Below are 26,850 nucleotides of genomic sequence, written 5' to 3' on the forward strand. Positions count from 1 at the left end.
TTTTCCAGTCCTTTGGAATCTGTCCAGTGCGCAGTGACTTCCTAAAAATATGTGTCAAGAGTTTATATATGTACTCACTAGCCTCCTTAAGAACTCGAGGATATATATCTGGTCCTGGTGATTTGTTTGATTTCATCTTATTTAATTTGAGCAGCACTTCCCCCTCTATAATTTCCATATCCCTCAGTACCTCGTCGTGTTTACCTCTGGGAGGTAATCCACTTGCTCACTTGTAAACACCTCAGCAAAATGTAAGTTTAAGGCATCAGCTATTTCACTGTCTGTATCCTTTAATTCCGCTTTACTATTTCTGATGCATTTGACCTCCTCCTTGACTGTTCTTTTACTACTAAAATACGGAAAGAATCTCTTAGGGTCTTCTTTTGCCTTATCTGCTATATTCCTGTCCAGCTGCCTTTTAGCCTCCCTGATAACCTTCTTAATGGTTGCCCTCATGTTCACATATGCTCTATGATTCACTTTGCAGTCATTAGTCTTACATGCCTTATAAAGCAGTTTTTTCCTTTGCAACTTCTTTTTTAAATCTTTATTAATCCACTGTGGAGTTTTTTTAATTTCCTATTAATTCCAAATTTACGTATGTATCTGTCCTGCATTACATGTAAAAACATTTTTAAACCTGTTCCGCTGCTCCTCAACTGTCTCCACACTTATCCCAGTGTATCCTACTTAGACATTGTCGCCCTACCAAAGTTCAACTTAGAAATTTTAGTCTTTGCATCTGCACTCTTACAAAATACTGAGAATTGTATTATATTATGGTCACGTGACCCTAGTGGTTCAATAACCTCTACACCCTCAATTATATCTTGATTATTATAAAATACTAAATCCAGACAGGCTTCACCCTGTGTTGGTGCTTTAACATGCTGTGTTAAAAAACAGTCACTGATTACTTCTAAAAACTCTTGTGCTCCTCCATCTGCAAGGTTATCCCAGTTAATATTTGGATAATTACATTCCCACATGACTATAATATCTCCCTGTAAACTTGCCTTTTTGATATTACTAAAAAGATGTGTGTTGAAATTACTGTCTGAATTGGGTGGTCTATAACACACTCCTAAAATAAGACCTCTTTCCCTAATATTTTCCAGGCAAAGCCACAAGTCCTAACTAAGATGGGGCTCATCATCCAGCTGAAGAGGACTTACATTTAAATTCTGTTTGGCATAAACAGCAACCCCACCTCCTTTTCTGTTCTGTCTATCCCTCCTAAAAAATGTATATCCCTCTATGTTACACTCATCCTCATCTTTGTTATTTAGCCAGGTTTCCGTTATTGCTATAATATCATAATTATGCTTTGCTACAAACAACTCCAACTCACTTACCTTATTTTTGATACTTCAAGCATTAAGGCAAGCTATTTTTAATGTGTTACTCCTTCTACATTTAAATGTTTGCTTAGAATTTACATTGCTACGCATTTTTATTTCTACACCGTTGTTTGTTCCTCCATGTATAGATCTAAACCTGGCCTGTCCTAAACTCCCTGCCCTGCCATTCCGTGGTTTAAACAATCCTCGACTAGCCTACACATACGCCTCCCCAATACATTGGTGCCCTTCCAATAGTGAAAATGAACTGGTTTATCTCTGGTTTCAGCACAGAGGCATCTTCAGCTAACCTTTTGTCATAGATAATAAGTGTTAGGACTGTCAGATTGTATGTCACTATTTGAATACAGTTCAAATTTATTTGAGAGGGATTTGAAGACGAAGTTAGACTGTAAAAGAATGGATGTTTGTTTTACCTTGCATTGATATGGGCATTGTGTTATTCCAGACATGTTATGCAATGTCACAGTGTTTTGCATATCTGTTTTTGAATATAACTTCCACGATCTGCCTTTTCACAATTTTGAAGTTTCTCATCTTCATTAATAAAACTTACAACCACAACACTTCAATGTAAAGTCTGAGACAATTTTTTAATCCTTTTTTCCTATCCCATTGCTCTTCTTTTTGATCTACAAGTGTACTCAGAGCATTGTTTCTAAATACTTATCCTGTAACTTATATGTATTGTTTTACATTTGATCCAGTTCTGATTCACTCCTAAGTTTGTGATTCCTGAGTCTTGTTCTATGCTAAGATGTTTTCAATATTGCAAATGGAAAATAATTGCCATAGTTTCTTTTAATCATTATAAAACTTTACAACCCTTGCATTAAAGACTTTAGCTCTGTATTGTTGCTTTAAAATATCTACTAAATAAAAATTAATATGACAATTAAACATTTATTGATTATTACAATGCAAAATTTAGTATACTCTGGCTCAGTTACTTCATTTGTGAGACAAGAACATAGGCATCATCTTTTTCAATTGAGTCACACAGCATCCATTTATACTAAAGAGATTGTCTTCTGGCTTCATGGAGCTAAAGGACTCTTAGCTAGGGAAAAATAACCTATTGACTGCATTCACTTTGTTTAAGCAATCATGAGCAGCATTGTTTGGTCTTCATATGTGCTTTACAGGCGGTAATACACATATGCACTATTTATTTTGATCATGTCACTTAGTATGCACACAGAAAAGTGTTTTCAACCACGCCTTACATTTGAAGGCTACATCATCCACACAACGTGCAGTGTCATAAGCACGTCATGCTTTGCAGATGCAGAGAGAGTAAAAAAAGCAAAAATATTAACAATAATGTACAAAAGTGTGGTGCAGGCAAGTGTAGCTTGTAAGGATTTCAGCTTCTATTTGTGGCTGATTTTATGGCTCTCTGTTTAAATAGTTCTTGATCACCTAGTCGTTAGTTCTAGACTGAAGACAAGACAGATGTGCATATGCTTCTGTTTTATAGTGTGCACCAGTGAGGAATTTTGATGACTTCTATACTGAATTATAACAGTTGCCCAAGTATTGCTATAATTTTTTTACTGCTGTCTTTTGCTCTTGATGCTGTCATTGGTACCATAATAATAATGCATAAAAAAGTGCTTACAAACAGCTAACACCTAGAAGTGTTAACCTACATTTGAATATATTCAAATATTTACTTATTTTTAGTTCAAATATTCAAACCATATTTCTGGCTAATTTGACAGCCCTAGTAAGTATGGGACTCAACTAGAGCAATGCCATCCTGCATAGGTAGCATTATCAAAATCTTCAAATGGGTATGGGTGGGTTTACATAGAGTATAGGGTTGGTTTTGTATGGGGGGCCCAATATGATATCCTTGTATGGGGCCCAAAATCTCTAGCAGCACCCCTGTAAACAGTATTAGTGTTTTAACACAATGACAATGCTGTCACAGTCTCATGAAGGAGATAGATAGAAAATTAAAAGCAAAACAAGAAGAAAGGCAAAAGCGCATTGAGAAAACAGCAACTGTGAGCATCTGATGAGTGATGTGTCAAAAGGATATACAGAAACAAAAGCTGTGTTTGTTATTTGCAGAAGTGATGACATTAAAACATGAGAATGCCCATTACCGTTACCAAATGCCTCTTGTGAATGATTGCGCAGAGCACTTACAATAAAAGACTTAAAAAGTTCCATTCACTATGCCTCACCATTTACTAGCAATTTCAATGATTCAACACTCTACTCTGAAAATATGTTTTGATAAAGTAGTCAACAGTTTTGTGCAAAAGACAAAAAAAGGTTTTGAACTATGTTTATTATTTCTGTTTGTATCATAAAGCATAAGATTTTTAAGAAACAAATACTACAACAATAAAATTCATATTTTTAATTACACCTCAAGAAAAACACCCATAAAAATACATTAAATTAAAAGTACTTCTAATGCTAAAAGCTGTGAAATACTTAATGGTTACAAAATTAATTAAAACAAATAAATGCATGTATATTTATGCTTATGCAGTATTTCAGCTACCAATATTAATTAATTGTTTCAACATGCAAGACTTTTTAATGAATAATTGTTGTATTTCCACAGACTCCCAATGATACTGACTTAAAACACAGAATGTCTATAAAAGTAATGCATAATACAATACAAAAAATATACAATCCATGTGTATTATCCTAAAGTTCTGATCAACCAAATTTTTTTTTATTATATTCTAAAAGAAAAAACTGTAACACTTAACATTTTGCAAAACATAAATAACATAAAAGACCACTTATATAAATTGTTTATTAATATTTTATGTTTAATTAAAAGTAATGCCTACTAATCCAGTGCATGCAGCTTAGCCAAACACTGGTCTTATTAATTTTATTAAGGGTCAAAAATAACATTATATATGGAATCGGTGGCAGATTTAGAGCTCATGGGGATCTATGCATACATTTTATTAAGGCCTTAATATTTTGCCCAAAAAATTATTTTAACAGGCTCAAAAAAAGGACATTATAATAATTCTTTACATTTATATAGTACTTTTCTCAATAGTCAAAGGGGTACCATACAGGGAAGAGCCAGGACCGAACCCATGATTTCCTTACTGCTAAGCAGCAAGACCACCATTTAATCTAACAAGTTTCCATCCAGTTTTTTGCGACGTTTTGTTATCGACAAACAGAATATACGTAAAAAAAATGTGCGAAATTTGCTGTCTCCAGCCTGTTTCCATCAAACTGGCTTTTTATCGATAAAATGGTGTGCGTGATGACGTCATCCCCCCCAAAACGAACTGTCGCATAACTTTTGTTGTATCGCGAAAAAAATCTGCCCTTGAGCCGTTTCCATACATAATTTTGTGTATGTCGCAAATTATCTACCTTTTGTTTTCCACGTTACACCCCCTCCACTAAACAAAGAAATGGAGAGATTATTCAGTTTTTTGAAATTTGCCAGCTTACTGTTATTTCATTTTCACAAATAATTGGAATTGTACATAATATCCGAAGACGACAGCAGAATGAAGCAGTTGCTTGTCTGATAGCCCTAGAGCTCGAAGAAAATACCCCAGTGCGACGAAACCCACGGGTATGGGAGAGACGAAGGAATAAGACCTTCTGGGAGGAGGTGGTGGAGAGACACTTAACAGAAAATCTCTGGCTGCAACATTTTATAATGACACGGCCGACGTTTGAGATGTTGTGTGGATTCATCAGTCCTGATGTTGCGCCCATCACAGGTTGCCACCGACCACCGGTTCCAACCCAAAAGCGGATTGCCATCGCCCTTTACAAGCTGGCAACCTGCGCCGAGTATAGAGTAGTTGGAGAAACTTTTGGGGTTAGTAAAACTACCGTCCATCGATGTGTATATGCTGTGTGCACCGCTATTAAAGAAAAATTAATGCGGCGTTATATCAGACTTCCGACTGTAGCGGAGGCCAATAAAATTGCATACCGCAATTCCTTGGTGCATCTTGTGCCACAGATTTACGGTGCGCTGGATGGCACGCATGTGCCTATTCTTCCCCCGACGGAAGGCTACCGCGATTACATTAATCGCAAAGGGTGGCCATCTATTGTTCTCCAGGCCCTTGATGACAGGTGCATGATACGAGACATTTGCGTTGGCACTCCTGGAAGTGCCCATGATGCAGCTGTGTTTGCAGCATCGGATCTGTACAGGTGAGCCTACCTTTCAACATCCCTTCACAGTGCGATAACAACGAATTAACCTGCTTCCCTTAAGGTTTTTAATTAAAACTGAAATTTGAATTAATACAAAATAACGACGTTTAATCAAAAAAAAAACTCTCTTCATCAGACCATGCGAACTGCTCCGCCATTCTCGTTTTGATTGCACGTGATGAAAATGTGACACATTTATTTGCGTTAAAGCCTTTTTTTCCGACAAAAACTGTTTCCAATGTAGTTTTTGCGACATCTGAAGTATCGATATGGAATTTATGCGCTAAAGTTAAACGGAAAAATATTATGTCGACATGTACAACATTTTATCGATAATTAGCATTTCCATCAGCTATATCGGTAAAAAAAATTGAAGCGCTAAATATTTTTTCGCAAAAACTCCTTGGATGGAAACCTAATGTTTCTTTAGATTTTAAACACACTCTTGTCCAGTGGTTCTCAGACTCAATGACTCAGTTGTGGGAATTCCGTGTTGCTGCAGGTTTTTGTTTTAATCAAGTTATGTTTTTTACATGTACTCCTAGCCCAATGAAGCAGACTGTTATTTCCCAGTTTTTATAAGGAAGAAATAATTAAACTAAGATTGGTAATTTTTTTTATTAGACCATATCAAGCACTTATGTATTTTACATAGGATTCATTTAGTGTTCTTTTTTTCAGTTTTAACAGTTTTCATTCTTCATTATTTACTAATGAACATATTAGTGGGGCTGATACTGAAGTAGTTAAAGACCAGTGTTTGGCTAAGCTGCATGCAGTGGATTAGCAGGCATTACCACAGGGGATGCACAAACCACTGTTTCTTCGTGCCAGTCCCAAGCCCGGATAAATGGGGAGGGTTACGTCAGGAAGAGCATCCTGTGCAAAATTTTGCCAAATCAATATGCGGACAACAATACAAATTTCCATATTGGATCGGTCAAACCCCAGGTTAACAACAACCTCCACCTGTACTGTTAGCCAACAGGGTGCTGGCGGAAATTGGGCTATCGTTGGCCAAAGAAGAAAGAGAAGGAGAAGAAGAGGGGTGAGATGTGTCCAGAGGCAGGAGGAGAGGAGGAAAGTAAAGAGAGTTGAACTGAGAGTAGGGACTTTGAATGTTAGCAGTATGACTGCTAAGGGGAGACAGTCAGCAGATATGATGGAGAGAAGGAAGGTTGATATATTGTGTGTGCAAGAGACTAAATGGAAGGAGAGTAAGGCCAGGTGGATTGGAGGTGGATTCAAATTGTTCTATCATGGTGTGGATGGGAGGAGAAATGGGGTAGGAATTATTCTGAAGGAACAGTATGTCAAGAGTGTTTTGGAGGTGAAAAGCGTGTCAGGCAGAGTAATGATTATGAATCTGGAAATTGGGGGCGTGATGATGAATGTTGTTAGAGCATATGTACCGCAAGTTGGGTGGGCAATAAGTGAGAAAGAAGATTTTTGGAGTGAGTTGGATGAAGTGATGAACAGTGTACCCAAGGGACAGAAAGTGGTGATTGGAGCGGATTTCAATGGGCATGTTGGTGAAGGGAACAGAGGAGACGAGGAGGTGATGGGTAGGTATGGTGTCAAGAAGAGGAATGAAGAAGGTCAGAGGATAGTGGATTTTGCCAAAAGGATGGACATGGCTGTGGTGAATGCGTATTTTAAGAAGAGGGAGGAACACAGGGTTACGTACAAGAGTGGAAGAAGATGCACACAGGTAGATTACATCCTATGCAGAAGAGTTGATCTGAAGGAGATTGAAGACTGCAAAGTGAGTGGTGGCAGGGGAAAGTGTAGTTAAGCAGCATAGGATGGTGGTCTGTAGGATGACGTTGGAGACCAAGAAGAGGAAGAGAGTGAGGGCAGAGCCAAGGATCAAATGGTGGAAGTTGAAAAAAGGAAGACTGTAAGGTTGAGTTTAGGGAGGAGGTGAGACAGGCACTGGGTGGCAGTGAAGAGTTACCAGACAGCTGGGAAACTACAGTAGATGTAAGTAAGGGTGACAGCAAGAAGGGTGCTTGGTGTGACATCTGGAAAGAGGAAGGAGGAAAAGGAATCCTGGAGGTGGAATGAGGAAATACAGGAGAGTATACAGAGGAAGAGCATGGCAAAGAAGAAGTGGGATAGTCAGAGAGATGCAGAAAGTAGACAAGAGTACAAGGAGATAAGGCGCAAGGTAAAGAGAGAGGTGGCGAACGCTAAAGAAAAGGCATATGATGAGTTGTATGAGAGGTTGGACACTAAGGAGGGAGAAAAGGACCTGTACCAATTGGCTAGACAGAGGGACCGAGCTGGGAAAGATGTGCAGCAGGTTAGGGTGATAAAGGATAAAGATGGCAACGTACTCACAAGCGAGGAGAGTGTGTTGAGCAGATGGAAAGAGTACATTGAGAGGCTGATGAATGAAGAGAACGAGAGAGAGAAGAGGTTGAATGATGTGGAGATAGTGAATCAGGAAGAGAAACGGATTAGCAAGGAGGAAGTAAAGACAGCAATGAAGAGGATGAAAAATGGAAAGGCCATTGGTCCAGATGACATACCTATGGAAGCATGGAGGTGTTTAGGAGAGATGGTAGTGGAGTTTTTAACCAGATTGTTTAATGGAATCTTGGAAAGTGAGAGGATGCCTGAGGAGTGGAAAAGAAGTGTACTGGTGCCGATATTTAAGAATAAGGGGTATGTGCAGGACTGCAATAACTACAGGGGAATAAAATTGATGAGCCACAGCATGAACTTATGGAAAAGAGTAGTGGAAGCTAGGTTAAGAAGTGAGGTGATGATTAGTGAGCAGCAGTATGGTTTCATGCCAAAAAAGAGCACCAGAGATGCAATGTTTGCTCTGAGGATGTTGATGGAGAAGTATAGAGAAGGCCAGAAGGAGTTGCATTGCATCTTTGTGGACCTGGAGAAAGCATATGACAGGGTGCCTCGAGAGGAGTTGTGATATTGTATGAGGAAGTCGGGAGTGGCAGAGAAGTATGAAAGAGTTGTACAGGATATGTACGAGGGAAGTGTGACTGTGGTGAGGTCTGCGGTAGGAGTGACAGATGCATTTAAGGTGGAGATGGGATTACATCAGGGATTGGCTCTGAGCCCTTTCTTATTTGCAATGGTGATGGACTGGTTGACAGACGAGATTAGACAGGAATCCCCGTGGACTATGATGTTTGCTGATTACATTGTGATCTTTAGTGATAGTAGGGAGCAGGTTGAGGAGACCTTAGAGAGGTGGAGATATGCTCTAGAGAGGAGAGGAATGAAGGTCAGTAGGAACAAGACAGAATTCATGTGTGTAAATGAGAGGGAGATCCGTGGAATGGTGAGGATGCAGAGAGTAGAGTTGGCGAAGGTGGATGAGTTTAAATACTTGGGATCAACAGTACAGAGTAATGGAGATTGTGGAAGAGAGGTGAAAAAGAGAGTGCAGGTAGGGTGAAATGGGTGGAGAAGAGTGTCAGGAGTAATTTGTGACAAACGGGTATCAACAAGAGTGAAAAGGAAGGTCTACAGGACGGTAGTGAGACCAGCTATGTTATATGGTTTGGAGACGGTGGCACTGACCAGAAAGCAGGAGACAGAGCTGGAGGTGGCAGAGTTAAAGATGCTAAGATTTGCACTGGGTGTGATGAGGATGGATAGGATTAGAAATTAGTACATTAGAGGGTCAGCTCAAGTTGGACGGTTGGGAGACAAAGTCAGAGAGGTGAGATTGCTTTGGTTTGGACATTTGCAGAGGAGACATGCTGGGTATATTGGGAGAAGGATGCTAAGGATAGAGCTGCCAGGGAAGTGGAAAAGAGGAAGGCCTAAGAGAAGGTTTATGGATGTGGTGAGAGAGGACATGCCGGTGATGGGTGTAAGAGAACAAGATGCAGAGGACAGAAAGATATGGAGTGGCAACCCCTAACAGGAGCAGCTGAAAGAAGAAGAATAAAATTACATATTACACCCTTGCTCTTAGTTTAAGAATAAAGAGTGTTTAAACAACAGTTTTAGTTTTATTTGTGCAACTCTGGACCCAATATCAGATGATTAATATAATTAATACCAGAACAGTAAAATTTCTTGCAGCCAGAGGCAACAGCAGCCGGAAGTACGAATCACTGAGGTTTCTATGTAAAAATAACAGTGATACCATTTAAAATTTGAACAGTAAAATTTATTTCAAACAACAGGAGCAAGAAGGATGAATTCAATGAGGCTCTGTCCCCACAAACCCAGGGACAGATGATAGACCCATCTTGTCCCTGAAATCGGCAGTAGGGGGCTGGAAATCTCCAGTCATCCAGGTATCATTCATTTTTATGAACACCAGACTGTCTACAGAATTGCAGAGTAATGACAGCTAGGAATCTGCTAGTTAAGGATGCTCCAACTCACCAGCTGACAAAAGGAGCAATGTCCATCAGCCAATAAGGCAGAAGCTGTAGCGCCAACAACTTTGCCAGATGCCCACTTAGACACTGTTTGGGGGTGGCTGGGCGGGAGTGGTTTTCAGGCTCCAGCATCTAGGTGATGGAGCACTGGCCGCTGTATACTAACAGGAGGGGTGGGGAAGGCGTGGAAGAGGAATAACTGCATATCGGCCATTCCAGCTGTTCTGAAGGTGAGTACTGGCTTCTACTTGCAGACTCTTAGCCTGTATTATATAATCATTATATATATATATATATATATATATTATATTATATATATCCAACATTGGCTTCTAACAGGTCTGTGATGCTATGCTGGCTTAGAAAAGCATCATGGGGTGCTAGGGTAAAAAAGTTTGCTTACTAATTCCGTATTATCTCTTAAAAATTACTCCTATCTAGAATGCAGAAAGTTTAATAATAAATTCTGCTGGGTGGAATGTTAAGATGCTCAATCACAATCTTAAGGGGGAATAATGTTTTCACATCTTTCCTCCTTAAGGACAGATAAAGCATTTATGTAGGTCACTTACATAAATGGTGAGTTAAAAATGTAAACTAGATAAGTCTCAAGTTAATGACTTATTAACACACTCTGCACAGAGGTAGAAAAACCCCTGATGCTCCAAGAAATTCAAGATGTTACAAACTCATTGCAGAGCAGGGAGAGCTGAAGGCCAAAATGCTTTCCAGCAGAATTCTATAGAAATGTCCCCTGCTAAATTTGCACTGTTAATATCGGCAATGAATGTGAAAACTAGAAAACATAACATTTGACCCATAATGCTACACCAGGTGTCAATAACTACCTTTCCAAAGAAAAATAAAAACCAATCTGAGTGCATATCATTCTGGGTAATGATCTTAAAGATCATGCTGAAAATGAAAACTAGCTAAAAGAACAGGGAAACTACTACTTTTACACTACTTCTAGATCAAACTAGGTTTATCAAAAGTTTCAAATGTTTGATGATTGTTTATTATAACTAAGTTATTTCCTTTTATTATCTGAGTCTCGAGATGGTATTTCTGAATGCAGAAACAGCTTTTGATGAGTATTGAATGGAATTATCTATTTTACTACATTGCAAACATTTTCTCATAGATTAAATTATTTCACTCTAGTACAGACGCTTCAATTCATATAAAGATATGACCATCTCATATTGAATGTGGATCCAGACACAGATACCCATTATCACCAATACCTTTTTAGATTACTTTTGAACCACTAGCTATTCATCTTAAGATGCAATCCAAAATAAACGGGGTCATATGGGATTGGCTTAAACAAAAATTATACTGTACTTCTATGATAATGTATAGCGCTCTATAAAGTATCTGAGAGCTAATCTCTCCACTGCTATTATGAGATCATTGGATTGACATAATATATAAATAAATATATTGTTTCAGTTATATACATACTGTATTCACTAATCTATTATCCAAAAATATCAACTCATTTGTAACTTGTAATTTGTAAAGGATTTCAAAATGGCCATGATTTGACAAACCTAATTTAAATAGACCTAAAGAAGGTGATGGCATGGCTCTACCTTTCTGTTTAATTACTAGACTTCAAATATTCGTACACTGATACTTGGGTAGGAAGAAGAAGTGAATTAAAACATCCCTGTCTGGCTGGTAATTGCAATGCAACTGTGAAAATTTGTGATCAGTGGTTGGCAATAGCTGTTGACTTACCAATAAATACATACATTTACAAAAGAAAAGAAAATGGCACTAATAAACAAACAATGAAATAAAGTGAAGAACATCTTTTTATAACACAAAAATAATGAAAACATACAAACTTTAAATTGAATTGCAATAAAACTCTATTCGCAAAAAGATATATACAGTATATATATATACTATATACTATATATACATATACAGTGCATCCGGAAAGTATTCACAGCGCATCACTTTTTCCACATTTTGTTATGTTACAGCCTTATTCCAAAATGGATTAAATTCATTTTTTTCCTCAGAATTCTACACACAACACCCCATAATGACAACGTGAAAAAAGTTTACTTGAGATTTTTGCAAATTTATTAAAAATAAAAAAATTGAGAAAGCACATGTACATAAGTATTCACAGCCTTTGCCATGAAGCTCAAAATTGAGCTCAGGTGCATCCTGTTTCCCCTGATCATCCTTGAGATGTTTCTGCAGCTTAATTGGAGTCCACCTGTGGTAAATTCAGTTGATTGGATATGATTTGGAAAGGCACACACCTGTCTATATAAGGTCCCACAGTTGACAGTTCATGTCAGAGCACAAACCAAGCATGAAGTCGAAGGAATTGTCTGTAGACCTCTGAGACAGGATTGTCTCGAGGCACAAACCTGGGGAAGGTTACAGAAAAATTTCTGCTGCTTTGAAGGTCCCAATGAGCACAGTGGCCTCCATCATCCGTAAGTGGAAGAAGTTCAAAACCACCAGGACTCTTCCTAGAGCTGGCTGGCCATCTAAACTGAGCGATCGGGGGAGAAGGGCCTTAGTCAGGGAGGTGACCAAGAACCCGATGGTCACTCTGTCAGAGGTCCAGAAGTCCTCTGTGGAGAGAGGAGAACCTTCCAGAAGGACAACCATCTCTGCAGCAATCCACCAATCAGGCCTGTATGGTAGAGTGGCCAGACGGAAGCCACTCCTTAGTAAAAGGCACATGGCAGCCCACCTGGAGTTTTCCAAAAGGCACCTGAAGGACTCTCAGACCATGAGAAAGAAAATTCTCTGGTCTGATGAGACAAAGATTGAACTCTTTGGTGTGAATGCCAGGTGTCACGTTTGGAGGAAACCAGGCACCGCTCATCACCAGGCCAATACCATCCCTACAGTGAAGCATGGTGGTGGCAGCATCATGCTGTGGGGATGTTTTTCAGCAGCAGGAACTGGGAGACTAGTCAGGATAAAGGGAAAGATGACTGCAGCAATGTACAGAGACATCCTGGATGAAAACCTGCTCCAGAGCACTCTTGACCTCATACTAGGGCAACGGTTCATCTTTCAGCAGGACAAAGACCCTAAGCACACAGCCAAGATATCAAAGGAGTGGCTTCAGGACAACTCTGTGAATGTTCTTGAGTGGCCCAGCCAGAGCCCAGACTTGAATCCGATTGAACATCTCTGGAGAGATCTTAAAATGGCTGTGCACCGATGCTTCCCATCCAAGCTGATGGAGCTTGAGAGGTATTGCAAAGAAGAATGGGTGAAACTGGCCAAGGATAGGTGTGCCAAGCTTGTGGCATATTCAAAAAGACTTGAGGCTGTAATTGCTGCCAAAGGTGCATCAACAAAGTATTGAGCAAAGGCTGTGAATACTTATGTACATGTGATTTCTCAGTTTTTTTATTTGTAATAAATTTGCAAAAACCTCAACTAAACTTTTTTCACGTTGTCATTATGGGGTGTTATGTGTAGAATTCTGAGGAAAAAAATGAATTTAATCCATTTTGGAATAAGGCTGTAACATAACAAAATGTGGAAAAAGTGATGGGCTGTGAATACTTTCCGGATGCACTGTATATATATATATATATATATATATATATATATATATATATATATATATATATATATATATATATATATGCATATATATATTTATACTAGCAGAATGTACCCGGTGTTGCCCAGGAATCTATAACTGGTGAATTTCCAAAATGAAAGAAACAGAACATGGAAATCGAACAAACATTTTTCTGATTGACATTTTATTGTAATAGTTAATATAAGTGGTCATTTTAAAGGCTCTAGATACACTATATTTTTTGTTATGTCTTGGGGTTCTGAAAATGAACAAATTGTGAGGATTGCCCACTATAGAACATGCTACGTAGAGTTGTCCGTGTGAAAAGTATGGATTTTCCAAATTTATGCCTTTAACTTTGATTGATTGCCCTTCAGCCTTATTGTAGAGGTTTGAAATCAAAGGGTAAATCATTCGGAATCAGCGGAATTCTTGGTATGAAAACATGTTGACGTCTTGTGCAATGTTTGAGACGGCCTTGAACTAGACTTTTTTGTAGCAGCGGAAGTGGACTTTCTAATGGTATGTCTTTTTTTTGGTGGCATGGGTATATTAGCGAAAAGCAGGACAATTATAATGTGTCACATGGTATTATGTATGGAATAAGCATCAGAGTGAGATGAATGTACGTTATTTACAATACGTCAGAAAGCGAACAAATAGCACCAGTCAGTCAGAAAGACCAAGACTGAAATCTTACTGTGAGTCGGAAAGCGAGCAAATAGCACCACAAATACGGAAAGCCAGTCACGTGCACTGGGTCATTCACGTTTCACACAAACATACCCCATGACCTCCTCCTGATCACAAAGCAGCCCCATGCCCAGTTTGGTGGCGATCGGACGCCCGCTGCAGATTTGTATGGTGGACAAACAAACATATACTCTGCTTTATATATTAGATATATTTAGAGAGAGAGGATATATATACAGTATATATACTAGAAAAATACCCGCGCTTCGCAGCGGCGAAGTACTGCTTTAAAATTTTTATTAAGAAGAAAAGTAAACCTTTTTAAACTGAGGGAAAATATACCAATAATTATTTGTTAAGGATCTCTTTGTATACCACGTTGTCAGTTCGGCCCTCCGGTTATAAATATGACCAAGCTGTGCGCTGAGCTTACTCTTGAGCATGCAATGTATAGTTGGCCATGTGAAAAGCAATCTTGCCTCAAATCAATGCCAACCTTTTGTGGGGTCAAACTCAAATCGTCACCTGTGTATCTAAGATGTTTAAGAGGCATTGGCGGTTGTCCAAAGGTGTAAAATATTTGGACATTTTGGTACACTTGAAAGCGACAACCGAACAATTCAGCGGCAGCCATCAACTCACATGCAGAACCATAGGTGAAGGGCTTAAGCTTTTCACTCTTATAGTGCTCCTGTGTAGTATAATTATCTCCTGTACCGTCATCAGTCCACACCTTGAACCTGTCCCAGTCATTCAATACATAAGACACAATGTTCCTCCGGATATCAAGAGTGAGCCTGATATGACCGTGCAATATGTAACACAGAGAATGGAAAAGGCAGTCGCCATCTCCGGGCATGGAAACCACTCGGTAAGTGACAGTTCTTTGATCAATGGTGACCACCTCGATATACATGTTAATGGGGGTATGGTTGGAATGATAAAGGAAATGGGTACCTGAACAATGTAAACTAAGTCTAAAATACCTACACAATAACTATAATCATAATAAACGAACAATAAAACAGCACAGAGGCCGTGGATTAAACAAAAAGGCTGCAGTTATCAGCAGGGAGACGTGTATACCTTGGCGAAGCAAGGAAGAGAATGAACAGACCGGAGCGATAGATGGCCTTATATAGGCAGGCAGCCAACTACGTGGGAGGCTTGGGGATGAGGGACCCAACGCCGCCTCACACGGCGACCGAGCTGCAGGCTATGGATGTATATATGTACGTAAGTATGATTCAGTTAGCGTTGGGAACCCGCAAACCAAATTTCTTGAAGATGGGACCATAAGTAACAAAGACCATTGGAAAGTTCAATATGGCGGCCGACAGTGGCGTCATACCACCGAAATAATTACGTACATCGGTTTCGGTTAGCACAGGGAAGCCGCCTACCAAATTTCGTGAAGATGGGGCCATAAATAAGAAAGTTTAACATGGCGGACGCTGTCAACCGTTGTCGACCGTTATGACCGTTACGCGTTGAATTTCGAAATGAAACCTGCTTAACTTTTGTAAGTAAGCTGTGTGAAAGGGTGCTTCCTGGACACAGACAGGCAGACACGTTTCCAATCATCACCCCACGTTTATTTACACTTATCTATTATTTACAAAGTCCTTACTTGCACCACACCAAACCCTCCCGCAGTCTCCCGAAGTCCAGGCTCTCAACAGCCACTTTCTTCTTCACACACAACACACTCGGGCCTCTCCTCGCCCCCTCTGCATCAGCCTTGTCCTCCTCCTACCCGACTCCAGCCTTGATTGCAGGGCGGCGGCTCCTTAAACAGGTAGCTGGGTGTGGCTCGCAATCAGCCACCTGCCACAGCTGTAAGGAATGAGCCTGCCAAATTTCAGCCTTCTACCTACACGGGAAGTTAGAGAATTAGTGATGAATGAGTCAGTGAGGGCTTTGCCTTTTATTAGTATAGATATATACTGTATATTGTTGCGGGCGGCCTGGCTCCATGCCTGGCTGGGACGCCTCTTCACTGTATATTCAGGGGGAACAGCCCTGAACGGTGCAATACCTCGCCCTGGATGCTGGATGGCCGCCCTCCTGGGTTGGAGCGGTGCCTCGGTTTCCTGCAGGGCTCCATGGGAATTGGAGTTGGGTGCAGCCCTGTTGGTTGCAGCCCAAGGTTGCCTAGGAGGAGTGGTGGTGGAAGAAAAGAGAGGAGTGTGGTGTTTTGGTGTGTTTGTATTACACTTGGGACTGTGTTATGCCTGTGGGGTTCACGGGGAAGACGTGCCCCAAATATGAAGAAAAATAAAAGTTTTCTTGGTTTTTATACATGCCTCCGTGTCCATCTGTGTCGGGTCAGGTGCCTACAGTGGTGTGAAAAACTATTTGCCCCCTTCCTGATTTCTTATTCTTTTGCATGTTTGTCACACAAAATGTTTCTGATCATCAAACACATTTAACCATTAGTCAAATATAACACAAGTAAACACAAAATGCAGTTTTTAAATGATGGTTTTTATTATTTAGGGAGAAAAAAAATCCAAACCTACATGGCCCTGTGTGAAAAAGTAATTGCCCCCTTGTTAAAAAATAACCTAACTGTGGTGTATCACACCTGAGTTCAATTTCCGTAGCCACCCCCAGGCCTGATTACTGCCACACCTGTTTCAATCAAGAAATCACTTACATAGGAGCTGCCTGACACAGAGAAGTAGACCAAAAGCACCTCAAAAGCTAGACATCATGCCAAGATCCAAAGAAATTCAGGAACAAATGAGAACAGAAGTAATTGAGATCTATCAGTCTGGTAAAGGTTATACAGCCATTTCTAAAGCTTTGGGACTCCAGCGAACCACAGTGAGAGCCATTATCCACAAATGGCAAAAACATGGAACAGTGGTGAACCTTCCCAGGAGTGGCCGGCCGACCAAAATTACCCCAAGAGCGCAGAGACGACTCATCCGAGAGGTCACAAAAGACCCCAGGACAACGTCTAAAGAACTGCAGGCCTCACTTGCCTCAATTAAGGTCAGTGTTCACGACTCCACCATAAGAAAGAGACTGGGCAAAAACGGCCTGCATGGCAGATTTCCAAGACGCAAACCACTGTTAAGCAAAAAGAACATTAGGGCTCGTCTCAATTTTGCTAAGAAACATCTCAATGATTGCCAAGACTTTTGGGAAAATACCTTGTGGACTGAGGAGACAAAAGTTGAACTTTTTGGAAGGCAAATGTCCCGTTACATCTGGCGTAAAAGGAACACAGCATTTCAGAAAAAGAACATCATACCAACAGTAAAATATGGTGGTGGTAGTGTGATGGTCTGGGGTTGTTTTGCTGCTTCAGGACCTGGAAGGCTTGCTGTGATAGATGGAACCATGAATTCTACTGTCTACCAAAAAATCCTGAAGGAGAATGTCCGGCCATCTGTTCGTCAACTCAAGCTGAAGCGATCTTGGGTGCTGCAACAGGACAATGACCCAAAACACACCAGCAAATCCACCTCTGAATGGCTGAAGAAAAACAAAATGAAGACTTTGGAGTGGCCTAGTCAAAGTCCTGACCTGAATCCAATTGAGATGCTATGGCATGACCTTAAAAAGGCGGTTCATGCTAGAAAACCCTCAAATAAAGCTGAATTACAACAATTTTGACTCATTGCAAGTTATCGCAAACGCTTGATTGCAGTTATTGCTGCTAAGGGTGGCCCAACCAGTTATTAGGTTCAGGGGGCAATTACTTTGTCACACAGGGCCATGTAGGTTTGGATTTTTTTTTTCTCCCTAAATAATAAAAACCACCATTTACAAACTGCATTTTGTGTTTACTTGTGTTATATTTGACTAATGGTTAAATGTGTTTGATGATCAGAAACATTTTGTGTGACAAACATGCAAAAGAATAAGAAATCAGGAAGGGGGCAAATAGTTTTTCACACCACTGTATATAGTGCCTTTGTTACAATATATACTGTATGTATATAAATAATTTTCACTCACAGTACCATGGATCTCCAGGTTCTTATAAGACAAATGCACACATAATACAGACCATTTCCTGTAACATTCAAACTTAAAACAGCATCATAATGGTACTCTATTTGAACTCAGTTTTAAATTACATGATTTAATAGAATGCTACTTAAAAACACATATTTTATGCATGCTACAAAGATGTGCAATTATGTTCTATCATTTCTGTTATTTTTGAATATGGTATATTGGTACAGAAATATTTCATACACAAAATTGTGATCACTTTAATCAAGAAATCAAAAATAAAAAATGCTCAGATTTTCAAAACAGTTAACCAAGTCCTCAAATTCACCTGTATATTACACAATGCACACATTTTCTAACTTCTTATACTAAGACCAGCAGTTATACACCAGCAATTTCTGGAAGTTACTTTTGAAGAGTAATGTTAGTGACTTGGTATATTTTATTGCATATTAATTTTGTGTTGATTAATTTTTACTATTTGTTGTTCTGGTTTTATTTTTGATGGTAAGTATTTCATTGCAGTATAAATAATGCAACTGCAAGTCTTATTTTGTGTCTTTCACTTATTTTGAAATATTGGTATTAGTTTTAAATACTTATGTTAGGCTTTTCAAAAGCATTTTTAAAAATGTCAGATAACAGATTATGAACAGGGTAAACTCGAAAAAAAAAAGACTTGTTTTGAAAGTAAGTGAGCATTTTTGAGGCTTTCTTAGAGGGTGTTAACAGAATTTATTTAGGCATAATATTGAGAGATTTCAGGTTGTTTTGGAAATTATGAAGGTGCCACTGTATAATTTATTCTAATGTAACACAATTATTACAAGTCATTGAACACATTATTGAAATACATTCAGTTATAGTTTTGCATAGCTTCCCACTTCTAACCTTCACAAATGCAGTAGTTTACAAAGATCACATTGTCTTTTTAGTAGTGTCTTCTACAGAACTATCAATCACATGTGCATATGATGCCCATTTCCTTGGCTTGATTTGATCATTTTTCTTCATTTTTTTGTCGCTTAATTTCAGAACTGAGAAATATTTGTTATACGTAACTCTATTATTTTTTCAGGAATAATTAAACTTAAAACCTAAAGTAAAAAGGAAATAAAACCAAACTGTATTATGTTTCTGAGAATAATAACACCAGGCGGTGCACAATTGCTGAAAACCTCTGAACTTCCGTCTAGAAACTGCTGGTTTACAACTGCTGACATAGACCTACAGTGACATGTAGTGCTGGACCTCAGAAAGTTAATGATATTGGGCTAATTACAAGATTCTTTCAGAGTTTCACCACTGATTCAAAATCGCATAATGTGTTCCAAATGAGTAATGAAAGTTTATGGTTACTTTGGTAGTGCATAAGTTCAACACAATTGAACCCTCCGCCTAACAATGTTGGCACAGGGACCAGATCCAGCAACATTTGAAACAGGTTTATTAATGAATACAACACAATATTTTTAGTAAATTATTATAAAATTTTATTATAAAATTCTTTCCAAATACTCATAGAATTTCTGGATGTATTGTTGTACTCTTCATTTTCTGTATAATCTCCACCATCTTCAACAGCTTTGCATGAACGTGTATCCCCTTCTTGTATAAGTCTGAATGTTGCAGTCAAAGGCACTTCTTTTTTTTTTTTCAAATACCTCCTCATCAATCCAAAACCTTTTCCAACAGATGTCATCTTTGAAGGCTCCAAAGATATGTAAATCTGAGAGAGTGAAACATGGACTATAGAGTACAATTTACTTAAGTTTTGTGTCTGTTCCAGTTCAAAGTGATGGATCCATTTTTCATCTTTGGTGATGATGAATGACAAATATCTTTGATCTTCAGTTTTTAGATTGCCAGTTAGGCTTTGTGGAACCCAATCACTTTGGAATATTTAAGGCATCAATAATTAACCCAAAAGGGCCACCCAAGCCCATGCTATTTTATTTATTATTATTATTAGTATTATTATTATTATCATTATTATCTTAGCAATTTGAGAGAAAAAAAATGCAGACCCCCCCCCCCCGATATTTTCATCATATCAAGGACTACTGTTGCCATCAAGTAGCAGAATTGTGCTGGGGCTTATGGAATGATGTCTTGATCAGCATGCACAAAGCTTAAATAGGAGCAATGACTAAAGCAGGATTTCATCAAAGACCACAGCTGCTGCGTTTTTTTTTTCTCAACCACTCTGTTTAACAATTTTATTGCCTTGCCAGATTACAGTTTTCGTCTAAGGGTATATATTTTTGTGTCATCATAATTCTTTTTAGCCATTTTGCATATTGAAAAGACACTTTCCCACCATTTATTTTTATCTGGACCATTTTCCGAGAAATGTATGGTTCCAAAAGGAGTGTAAAGTACAGTGTTGCCAAGCCTTCAGGAAGCAAGGTTCCATTCTTTACACCGCTGAAAATAAAAAATTCGAAAGGTAAATAATTTTTTAAATGAGTTTTGAAACTGTGAAATCCCATGTAAAAGGAATTTTAGCATAAATTTCGCAAAATTGTATATGAAGGTAAATGCAGCTATTCTGCTTATCACTGCCTTTCATATTTTGCGATTTTATATTTTATATAACCTACAGTGTGAGATTGGCCGCCAGACACTGATTAAATAAGTTTTAAAATAGAAAATGGTAATGTCCGCTTATATATATTGCTACTAAGTTCGCAATTCCTAGCGACATTTGGCATTTCATGCTTTTTGCGGTATGTCATGTTCATGCATGACAAGAAAAACATTTAGCAAACGAAAAATAAATGCAAATTATGCAATAATTGCTATGGTACAATGAAACAAAATGAAGTACACTTTTTTTCTATAGTGCATGCTGAGTTGCTCTTGTTCAGAAGATGACAGAAAGAACCACTGAGGATGGCATTTTTTGAGTGTATAGTGGCAGTGCTGTGCAAAAAAGGTAAGGACATAGTCAGAGAGAACTGAACTGATGTCACCCAGAAGTGCTCTGCTTTGCAGTGCTTGCAGGCAGCCCCTGTACCCCCAAGTATTAGAGTTGTCTGACTGGTCATGGTGTAGAAAAGGGAGCTATTTCTGAGGACCTTTGAAAACTTGGCATTGTGTGTTCATGGCTGACCACCTGTAGTTAACACAGTGCAAAATGTGTGACCTGGAATGGATTGTGGTTTGATTCCACAACAAAAGAAGCCAAAACAAGTGAGTAGAAGTAACTGTGACTGCTTGTGACTGACTACTCCACCACAAGAAATTCAGATGCAGCCAAAAATGCATTTAACTCCACAATACCGATTTGAGGGCCTCCTGTGCATGTACTAGAACAGTGATCACCAGCCTTTTCAGCCATAAGAGTACCTTTTGAAATCAAAACAAATCAATGGTCTACAGTCATAAATGCCAGATCTAGGATATCCAGAATAGGTATGCATTTAGCCAATTCTCTAGTCAAATAACAATTGAAAATGACTGTCAAAGACAAAGTAAAAAAAAAACTTCTTAGGTTTATAACTAATAAAGCTGACTTCAGCAAGCAATTACTGTAGCTGTGTTGCAGCATGTTCTTTGGAGGTATGACTCTCATGTTCTGACTGCTAGAGCTGATACAAGGCAGGAGTTTCTTGTGCCACTATAATCTGACTGAACTGGTATGACAGGCAAAGCTCCCTCATTCTTTTAGCATTTTGAAAACTACACTCATCCACTTTTCTCAAATATTTAATTTATTCTTAATAACTGCCTTACTACCATTATCTGAGCTTTGGATTTCTGAGATGGTGAGCCAAGACCCCCATCTGAACCCAAAGTTGATTGCCCCTACAACTGCAACTGTGTATAGAAAAAATAAATCTTTATTTTAATAAAAGATTATAACAACAACATCAACAACATTTATTTATATAGCACATTTTCATACAAATGATGTAGCTCAAAGTGCAAATGATAAAACACAGATACACAGACACTGGCTATTGTGCATCATTTACTTCCATATTCAATTTCAGCTACAATTTCCATTTGAAATAATAAATACCAATATATATAAGCATGCCATGAGGTCGCCTTCCAGGCTCATCCAAGGTGTGCAGTACCAACACACTGCAATGACAGCCGGCACCGTTGCTAATGGTCTTGTCTCCTTTCTCCCACACAGCACTGAGAAGCAGCCCATTGAAGGAAACGGAGCATGAGATGCCCTGCCCCATCTTCTGGTCCAGTCAATATTAAAGCAGAAGTCCGTGGAAGGTGGCATCACATTCTAGTCCTGAGCACCTAACAGGACTGGAGCAAGAGAGTGAACGTGAGTCAATAGCCTACTGTCTTTATGTTTGAGAGCCACTGAGTACCTTTTGCTTTGCTCTCTTTCAGATTAAACAGGTTTGGACTGTTTGGCACCACGAGTTCTTTTGGGACTTATTACGCCTTTGTCACTCACACCCAACATTATATATTGTGGAAGCCGGCCCGGACACAGACAGACGGACATCACTGGTTCACCCACAACATGTTTCCTTACAGCTATATACAACACAGTGAACCCCAAAACCCCCCAAAATCCAGGCCAACTCGAATACCTTTCTCTCCTTCAGGTCGCCTCCTTGCCTCTCCTCCTGAGCTCTGTCCTTCTCCACTCCCGACTCAAGCCAACGAACGGAGGGAGGCAGCCCCTTTTATAATCACCCAGATGTGCTCCAGGTGCTTCCCAGCAATCTTCCACCGGCACTCCCCAGTGTGGCAGAAGTGCCAGCTGCGCACTCGGAAGCACTCCAGGTGTCCCCCCTTCTCTTCCCCCCAGCACTTCCAGGTGTGGCGGAACTGCTGAGGTCCAGGGATCCAAAGGCATTGGGGCGCCCCCTGGCAGTGACCACGGGCCCCTACAGGGTTGAGCTTCAAAGCTCTGTACCCATGGTCCCCATAGGTACCAGGGAGGTCGCCCCCACGTGGTCTGGGGAAGGCGCAAGCCCTCTTCCGGTCTTCCGGGGTGTCCCGGCCAGGTCGCCCCCCCAGCCACCTGCGACAATATATATAAATATAAGCAGTAAATTGCCAGAGGTTTAAATTTAAGTTTAAGTTGGCAAAAAATGAAAAAAGGAAATTTTGCGATATTACAAAAGGTCCTCCTTTAGGGAACAAACTAATAGGTTACAACCTATAGATGTTCTGCAGCAATTAAAGTAAATTAAGCCTTGAAATTTGAAGCAAACAATTTGTACATGTGTCCTAACTTCTGCATATTACTCTGTCTTAAAGTAGACTTAGAACAGACTGTGTTGACTACACCCTCCGAAGTACTACCGGGACAATATTACACTTATGTATACTTATACTGTATATACTTATTATATATATTATTTTTATCACGGTTCTATTAATTTGATAAAAATATAGAAGGGCATTACTACTGTTGCTAATGGCTGCTACTACTTGAAACAAACAATTTATAGTTTATTATTCACATATGACTGCAAGGTCTCAATTTCAGTAGCCATTTCTTCAGTTTCCTAAAGGTAAACTGTACTAGCTCATTCTTAATTAATCATGTTTAAGTGCTTAATTAATAATGTATATTTGTGATTGTGTAAGCAATCTGAAACTTTTTCAGTAAAGCCAATAAACTGTCTTTCTTTGGGTTCCATCAAAAACATGACAATTTCTTGGTGATTCCCAATTTAGATAGATAGATAGATAGATAGATAGATAGATAGATAGATAGATAGATAGATAGATAGATAGATAGATAGATAGATAGATAGATAGATAGATAGAGATGCACACTACAAAAATGTGTGAGCTTTGTTTCAGTATGTATAGTGTGGCGTACTTCACTGTTACAGTTTCTTCTAAGTCAAAACACTCAACCTAAAATAGCCAATACTCTGATACACTTTTCCTTTAAAGTGTCTTTTGTTACTAAATAAACTACAGGCAGGGGGAGAGGTCCATTTAGTTCATCTCAAGAACTAAAACACAACATATGTTTGGGTTTTCAAAACACCCTGCTATAGCACTCCCATGACCCTATTTATACACTGGGCTTTTTATGCCTGCAAAACCTAGAGAAACAACTGACATAACTGCCATGTGTCATGGGCATATGGGGGCAACCGAGTTGCAATTTAGTTAGCACAGTTGTCTCATAGCGCCATAAAATTGTTTGAATCCCAGCCAAGCTATTATCTACATTGAGTCTGTACACTCTCCTGTTGTCTGCTTAGGTTTTTCCCCCATGTACTTCTATTTTCCTTCCAAATTTCAAATATCTACATGACTGACACTTAACCCATGGCTGGTTACTGTCTGTGGCTTGTGCAGGCCAAACTGACTCCGACCCAGAAATGGAATAAGAAGGTTTAAAATGAATGAATGTTATACATGGTGTCTCCCCAGTACAAATACCCTGCTGTTAGCAAAATCCTTATTTTTTGGTAAAAATGTTATCTGTTAATACCATTCCACGCTACTTGGATCAACCTTCAATTACTGAACGGATACATAATAAATGCCTGAAAAAATTTATAGCAAGTTGTTTTCCAGTTTTTTGTGTCACTTTGTATATGCACTATCCACTCACGACAATTAATATTTTATATGGTATCCTTCAAGGTCAATGATGCCCAAATAAACCAAGTAAACCTTCCAGATGCAATGCATTTTAACGTTACAGTATGCATTTAGGTTAGGTGGTTTCCTCAGAGTAACACTAGTAGTCACTAGTTGGTGAGCCTACAGTTTATAACTTGATAAGTTAGCTTCTGGACCAAATAAAACTGCAACACAAAGTATAAAACAACTTAGAAAATACCAACCTAATTGCTAGAGAGCTAAGACTGTGACAAAGAACAAAGACGACTTTGCCATGCATTTTTCACTGAGATGCCAAAATAAAATTGCTCTCAGTTATTATCTTCTCTAGCGGTTGAGATGGAGGCATGGGGTTACCTTTAAACCTTGTCACTACTTGACTGTCTACTGTAGCCATTTGGTTAAAAAAATTAAGTCTTTGACAACTCTATTCCAACTCTTGACTGTGTCACACTGCACATGAGCGTTATCACACAGGCATCCAGTATATTCCTTCATAGTTAAAATATTTTTATGAGCAGAAAAGTAACAAAAGAAATGGGGGCTAAAAGGTAACATTTCTTCAACTACAGCAACTACATATATGGATGCAAAATTTTATACATGTCACTAAGCAACAGTAAAGCTTCTATCTACCTAACAAACTGCTCTGATACTTCCTACACTCATTTTTCATTTGTTTATATTTTCATCCACACATTATCCGTTAGCCGAATTGTTCACAGGCAAATTACGAAAGACACCATACGATGCGCCCAAAATCAAGTCGACAATGCGTCCGCAGCCAGCCTTCCGACCTTAACTTGAAATAAAAGTGAAATGGGAACCCTGTGGCTCGATATGATGATTTTTTTAAGGGATAAAATAAAAACTGGTCCTCTTCCGAGGAATACGCCTCTTCGTGCCCTTTCTAGCTCTTCAGATGACACTGATAAATAGCCATGTCTTTCCCGTGACAGGTCATCTGCTTGTCGCCGCACATCACATCCTACCTTTTTTATTCTAGACTTGAATCTTCACTTCTGATGCTGCGAGCTTCCAAATTCGAATTGTGCCTCTAAATCCCAATGAATGCGCGCTCTGGTTTCCATGTGCATAAGTGACTGCTTTTTAGTTTTTTTTTTCTTGCTTTGGCTTTCTTTCCTTCCTTTGTTATTCTTCTGCGCTTGGAGGATTGTTGTTGTTTTTTTTTCTTTCAGTTCCCTCTCCCTATAACGTGCAGTCGTTTTGTTCGCCAGTTCCTCGAGTCGCCGGAGGTGCGCTCATTCACTGCCATACCGGCTACGGCTGGTTTGGGTGAGAAGGTCCGCAGTCACGGCGAGCAAGCAGGCGCGCGCGCTCTCTGCGGCGACACGAGCAGCGCGGTTCCGCGCGAGATAGAAGAACACGCGTGTCTTTAAGCGTCACCGTTGTTTTCGTTTGTCTTGCTCATTTCTTATGCAAATATGTCTGCTACTTAATACATACATAAAGGGGCGGGGTTCTAAATGTAACTGTAGACTCAATGATTGGACAAGACGTCAACTCGTAGTGCCCTGTCAAGCCCCGGGAACGATACTTTATGGTAAGCTTTCTTTATTAAATGGATAGTGGTAGGCATATATATATATATATATATATATATATATATATATATATATAGTTTGTTACAGCAATTATCACTTTGTCAGTATGTACTGACTGCGATGGTCAGGTTCCAGCTGACCTCCCCGACCCTGTTCAGGACTAAGAGGGTTAGGAAATGTCTAATAGTATCTACTGACTATTTTTCTCCCCCAACCAGGTTCACAATGTCATTTATGAGCCCCTCGTTGTCACTGACATTTTACTGCATATGTGCTGCCACTGTCCTGCAGTTGTCTTATTCTAGATGTAAGTTATACTGTACTTTCTACTTTTTTAACCTGTTTATCAGAATGTCACCCTTTAGATCTGTGCTCATTCTTACGCTAGCTGTAATTTTTCTGTTCACACATTTTATGCAAATGAATTCCCGCTTCACCTTAGAAAACTTAAGAGGCTGTCACAGTGAGGAACTGGATATTTTCTTTTTATAACGTATTTGTCTATATCACAGGTCAACAGGGTGGCAATTATAGATTGGCCATCTAGCTCTGTG

General features: G+C 39.2%; 1 protein-coding gene across 2 annotated transcripts in view; it reads right to left on the reverse strand.

Annotated features, from left to right (window-relative positions):
- Positions 1-26,205, reverse strand: part of LOC114646454 (monocarboxylate transporter 14-like) — a 65,456-nt gene extending 39,251 nt beyond the window's left edge. For both annotated transcript variants that reach the window (XM_028794660.2, XM_028794659.2), the window contains exon 1: positions 25,724-26,205. The gene's annotated coding sequence lies outside the window, so the exon portion shown is untranslated. The remainder of the gene's footprint in view (positions 1-25,723) is intronic.
- Between the last annotated feature and the right edge of the window lie 645 nt (positions 26,206-26,850).

The sequence above is a fragment of the Erpetoichthys calabaricus genome, chromosome 2 (genome assembly GCF_900747795.2).
Source record: "Erpetoichthys calabaricus chromosome 2, fErpCal1.3, whole genome shotgun sequence".
NCBI classification, from domain to species: Eukaryota; Metazoa; Chordata; class Cladistia; order Polypteriformes; family Polypteridae; genus Erpetoichthys; species Erpetoichthys calabaricus.